This window comes from Bidens hawaiensis, unplaced genomic scaffold (assembly GCF_021521415.1).
Source record: "Bidens hawaiensis isolate Kalapana, Puna unplaced genomic scaffold, B.hawaiensis_p1.1 tig00002671_1, whole genome shotgun sequence".
Classification (NCBI taxonomy): domain Eukaryota; kingdom Viridiplantae; phylum Streptophyta; class Magnoliopsida; order Asterales; family Asteraceae; genus Bidens; species Bidens hawaiensis.
Window position 1 is genome coordinate 2,588,407 of NW_027491145.1, and position 6,000 is coordinate 2,594,406.

Below are 6,000 nucleotides of genomic sequence, written 5' to 3' on the forward strand. Positions count from 1 at the left end.
ATATTTTTCTCGCCAAAAACCAAACCCACAATAAATTTAAACTCGGTATTTAACGTTCGGGCAAGAAAAACAAGAATAGTGGTCCAAAATTGGGCCCAAAGGGGGTCCCAAGAGTCCGGGCGCCACATAAGACAACACCCCCCCCCCCCCCTAAGTTCTTTTTTTATATTAACAAAAATTCAAAGATATTTTGACATAATAATTTCAAGTTTTGGAAAAATACTTTGGCTTCTTCATCACATATACAAACCCTAAGGTAAAGTTAGCATTTTTGATCATTAATACATGATTTAAACATGTTTAATCGCATATAAACATAGTTTGATTCCCAAAAATTACTCCTAACCAAGCAAAAACCCTAAAGATTGTACAAAAACATGTTTTGATCTTACACAAGGTTAGAAATCTGAATTGATAAGTTTTTTGGCCATAAACACGGATTAGAGGATTTAAATCGTGTTTCTACGGTTCAAAAGTTCGGTTTGAAACCCTAACTGAAACCCTATGTTTCAAGGCTGATCTTTTGATAATACATGCTTGGTTTTGTGATATAGGACATGTATATATATTATTTAGAAGGACAGGAACCTGGAAAATTGAGGAAAAGAGTTGAAATGAACGAAAACCGCAAAGGTATTACCAAAAAACTCGTTTAGGGGATGTTTAGGATTAGATTACGATGTGCCTGTAGTTAGATTGTGAACTTTTTCACGGACATCAGGGACCATATGAATGATTCCCTGTCCAAATTTGGTAATTTTTTAAAATTCGGGAATATTTGGAGAATTTATTACCATTTATGGACGTTTATTTGGGAAAAATACATAAACTGCTTAAAATATTATTAAATTTTGTGGAGAACTCAGGTGTGGCTTAATATTATCACATATAAAATTTGGAGTCATTTGAAAAATCCTAGCTATGGTTTCTGGATTCACGTTTAAACGAGTTTTATAGTCGTTTTTTACTCAAAAAGGTAACTTGGAAAGTTTGTTAGATTCTGGAAATTTTATAGGCTATTTTGGAGTTATTTGGATCAGCCGGTAAACTTATCTAATTAATCGTTTGGTATAAACGGATGATTTACGGGTTAAAAACAACCTATAATATAATTTTTTGTAAATTAATAAATCAGTAAATAATTCCAAAAATATTTTTATAAAAATCTACATATTTTAATTCGTGAGTTTATAAATTTTCATAATTACACGACAAACGGATAATTAGTTATGCTAATTTGAAAGTTAAACAAATTCAATTCTGATAAAAAAAACCGACAGGTTTGTGATTAACAAACCTGTTAAAATATCATAACATCAAGAGGGATCAAAAATCATATTTTTGGGTTAATTAAGTAAAACCAAACTTTTTTTGAAAATTCTAGACAAGTAGGATGAATTGTACGCGTTTTTCTCCAAACCAGACTGAATGAACGGAAATGCGCTCCGTAGCTAATCCAGACGTCTAAACTGTGATTTCTCTTTATAAATTTAATCATTTTATTAACCAACACGTTTACCCGAGTTTATGTGGTCATACCTATTTTATAAACGCGTAAACGATCAACTTGGCCCAGCAGGTGAAATGGTGAAACTGAGCCAAGTTCGATTTTAAATATTAGAAATTTAACAACGTCACAATCTAAGCCTATTGACATGTTCTGGGCGAGACAGCTATACCCAGACAAGATATACAGCCCAGATTAGTATGGAAATTATAATAATAATAAAATATTATTATTATTATTAATTATAGAGACTAAGTGATAGCGAGTGAGACGAACCACGAGCTAATATAGCACTAAGTAACTACTAAATCGTGAGTTTCATGACCCCTCTTTTTAAACTGTTTTACAAACTTTTGGGGTGAAAAGCATGTTACTTATACTTGAATATCTGATAACATGTCATGATGTGAATTATCTAAGTGCTAACACATAAAATCCCCACTAACTCAGTGATTAACTTCGAGCCGGTTGCTTGTGAATAGTACTATTGGTTTAACAAACCCAAACGGAGCCGGGCACGGTTTGTTGAGACTTTACCCCATTTGCACATGACCATAATTATACATACAAGCTATGTAGTGTTAGACATAGCTACTTGGGGCACGTTGTGGGCGGAAGGGGCCATAGTGGTTGATTGCGCGTGGGAAATGGAGGCACGCAGCACGAACAAACAGTCAAGGCTTCACTATAGCTTAGCATAATTACATCATATACATGCATGCATACTTTAATAAGTATATAAAAACTATGGCTTGTGATTACACATAGCCGATTCTTGAAACTCATGAAACTCACCAACTATATATAGTTGACCTATTTTAACCTGCTTTTCAGGTATACCAAAGTTGGAATGAATTTATGATGTGCTACATGTTCTGGAATGTGATCGGTGCTATACAAACGTACTAGTAAGGAGTGGGATAGTTAATGAACTGATTTTTTTTGGATCACTTAGATTGTAAACAAAGATAGAACAATATAATATAATGTAAATTAGTTTGTAATGTTTCTTTATAAACAATGTGGTTGATACCGGAGGCATCTGTTACATTCCCTTTTTACGTTTCCGTATTTGCTAGTCAGGGTATGACAGAAGTTGGTATCAGAGCCATTGGTTATAAAGGATTAGGTTATCTCTCAGGATGCCTAAAATATAACTGTAGACTTGATTATCTCTGGGAAAATAAATATAAATTAATATTATATACTGATTGATACTAGTATGAACTCGAAGAGCAAGTGAGTTATTATGGTCCGGAACATAATAACAGACTTGCATTCTTGTACGAGAGAATTCGGGGAGAAGTCGTGGTACATACAGTAGGTAAAAATGGCAACATATATATATATTAAAGTTAATTCTAAGTATATATATGTGTGTAGCATACATGCGTGCTTATCTGGAACAAGGTGTACGAATACGTGTACGTACTGTACTGTCAATAATATTAAATCTTATTGCTATATGTATTGTATTTGATTATAAGTAACATTAAATCTTATTATAATTAATATTATATTTCATTAAAATTAATATTATATCTGATCATAATTAATATTAAATTTTTTTTCTAATTAATAACATTCCATACACTAATTAACACTATTGATAAATACTATTCTTATAACTAACCATTGTGCAGAGAAATGATAAGGACTAACGAGTATGTGCGGAAGAGGAACCGGTGATATCAGTAGAGGAGGAAGACGCGAAAATCGAGGAGAAGGACCTAGAAGAAGATGAGGAGGAGGTTGAGAAGGACTCAGAAGAGGTGATAGTTCCTAGAGAGTTGACCAGCGATGAGCATGACCTGTCCAGTTATAGATGTGATAGTTACCCGCCCAGATCACCGCATTGAGACCAGGCTGAGGCCACTAGTCAGTACCATTCACCTACTATAGCAGCTAGATCACTCACTCCACCTATGCACCTATCCCCGACGACTTCATTCACCCGATGAGCCCGTCAGACCGCTCGTATTAGGGTAAACCCGATCGACTCTACCTTGTCCCCACTTAGATCGACCTATCATCGGGGAAAGCCTTCACGCCCTAGGACAGGTGACACACCCTCTCGTTTATTGAGCACACCTATCTCTAACCCCGGCCTCCCAGATACAGGAAACAACTCTGGATGGCTTTCGTGATCAACTGTGTGATAGACCACTCGATAGCTATAGTTAACATTAATCAGGGGAGGAGGGACGTGACCCAGTGTATACTGATGCTACGGCAGATGATACTAAACTTACAACAGTCAAACGCCTACCACTTCTGTTGTTTGGATAGGGTGACAGCCCAACTTCGGAGCTCTTATTAGATTATCACAGTATTGTTCGTTTCGTGTTTGTGGTTAGTGCATGGTTAATATAGATAGATGCAGTGTGTTATGGATCTGTGTACATAGTATTTTGATACTCCATGCATGCATATATGTAAGGCCCCGTTCCCGGTAACCCTACTGTGGTGTTGGATTTACTCATAAACACAGTTCTAAAATCAGAGTTAATTAAAACTTTCGCGGAATAATTTAAAACTTCAAACATCATATTACAAACATTCATTTTTGTCTTAACATACAAATTGTCTTTTCATAACGTAACATAAAATAGTCTTGACACTTCTTCATAGATGCCAGTCTCTTTAGCTCATGCCATGTGTCCCTCCTCAAGCCAGCTGCCTCGACCTATCTGCCTGCATGCATACTAAAAGTCAGCTACGCTGAGTGAGTTCTAGTTAATCAATTTAACATACAATATATTTCTACCCTTACTCATACGCGTCCGAAGATACGTATTCATACCTTACTTTGCTATTACTTCTTTCACACATACTTTATATACATGCATACGTACTTACATACTTTCTTTCATAAAACCCTGTGGTATACCATAAGCTATTCTATCTTAAACATCTCAGATATTATAAGGGATGGTCTCTAACATCTCAGATATTATAAGGGATGGTCCCTAACATCTCAGATATTATCAGGGTCTGGTCCCTATCATCTCAAATATTATAAGGGTCTGGTCCCTATCATCTCAGATATTATGAGGGTCTGGTCCCTATCATCTCAGATATTATAAGGGTCTGGTCCCTATCATCTCAAATATTATGAGGGTCTGGTCCCTATCATAAGCGCATACTTTACTTGTCTTATGCATATAATATATGCATACACATTCATTCACATAACCATCCTATAGCAATAACTTTCAATGCACGATCATACACGTATCATATACCTATCACTTAAGATAAGCCTTTTAACTGCCACATAGGAGTATGCAGACAGCCCCGAAAACATAACAAGGAAATGGGGCTAGAACTCACCTGGAGTCGGTTTCTCTCGCCGTTAATGGTAATGCCCTTCCTTAGTTGAGCACGGCTAACTGTACAATACATTTCGCGTGTCAGTTATCCATTACTACTACTTCCTACATCTAAGTTAATGAAACTCTCATCTAACGGGGGTCCGGGGGCCGCACCCCTGGTAGCGGGGTCCAGGGGCAGCAGCCCCTAGCAGGGTCCAAGGGGCAGAGCCCCTGGCTGGGGTTGAGCCCCTTAACGAAAAATTTTATTTTCGTTAACAGTCCTTTAACGAGAACCCATCAGAAAATTAATCGGGTCACAGCTTAAACAATTTTGTATGGGAGGTTTCGTTTCGCTTCTCATGGGAGCGTTTCGCTTCGCATGGGAGCGCTTTGCTTCGCATGGAAGGTTTCGGTTCGCTTCGCTTCGCATGGGAGCGTTTCGCTTCTCATGGCTGAGCGAAGCGAAATGCCTTCCTTTCTTCATTTTTTACCATTTTAAAGCCATTTTACTTCTTGGCTCTTCCTCAGGACCTGATTTTTACTCTTTCCCAACTTTTGACACATTCTGACCCCATGCACCTGATTCAGCCCATCTCTCAAAGTCCAAACACCACCTTTTTATCACAAAGTGCACCCGAGAGGTTATAACTTACCAAGTTTATATTTTTCTTACATTTCACAATCTGATCTATCATTATATCTGTTTGCATGCCGATTCTAACCATAAAACTTAACCATTTAAACCGAAACCTACCTTTTCTTCAGGTTCGAGTTCAGACCGGGACAACACGCAGGATCTTCCAAACGTTTCTTGTTGCTCGATGACGTTGAACACGAGATTCACCTTTCTTTTGCTCGGATTTGGATCCGGGTGTTTGAGAGAAGAAGTGTGTGTGTGTTTAGTGTGTGGGGAGGGAGACAAAATCGGGAAATGGTGGGTGGGTTGGGTTTATATAGTGGGGTATGGGTCCCACCACCCACTCTCCATTCCCATTTCAAATCCTTATCCAAACATTTAACACACGACTAACTTACAACACAGAGTTAGTAACAAAACTTTTTGTCATTTATTATTTAACAAAAAGTTGGATGTTACCATATAGTAGTATGTTATACTGACATGGATTATGATTTTGATGTATTATTACAAGCACTGGCCCAGGGTTAGTCTAACCATCA

The 6,000-nt window shown here is 37.2% G+C and overlaps 1 long non-coding RNA gene across 1 annotated transcript in view; it reads right to left on the reverse strand.

Moving 5' to 3' along the window:
• The window catches only part of LOC143620786 (uncharacterized), a 276,843-nt gene extending 273,597 nt beyond the window's left edge, over positions 1–3,246 (reverse strand). Inside the window, exon 1 of the long non-coding RNA XR_013151406.1 lies at positions 3,241–3,246. This is a non-coding gene — a long non-coding RNA (uncharacterized LOC143620786). The remainder of the gene's footprint in view (positions 1–3,240) is intronic.
• Between the last annotated feature and the right edge of the window lie 2,754 nt (positions 3,247–6,000).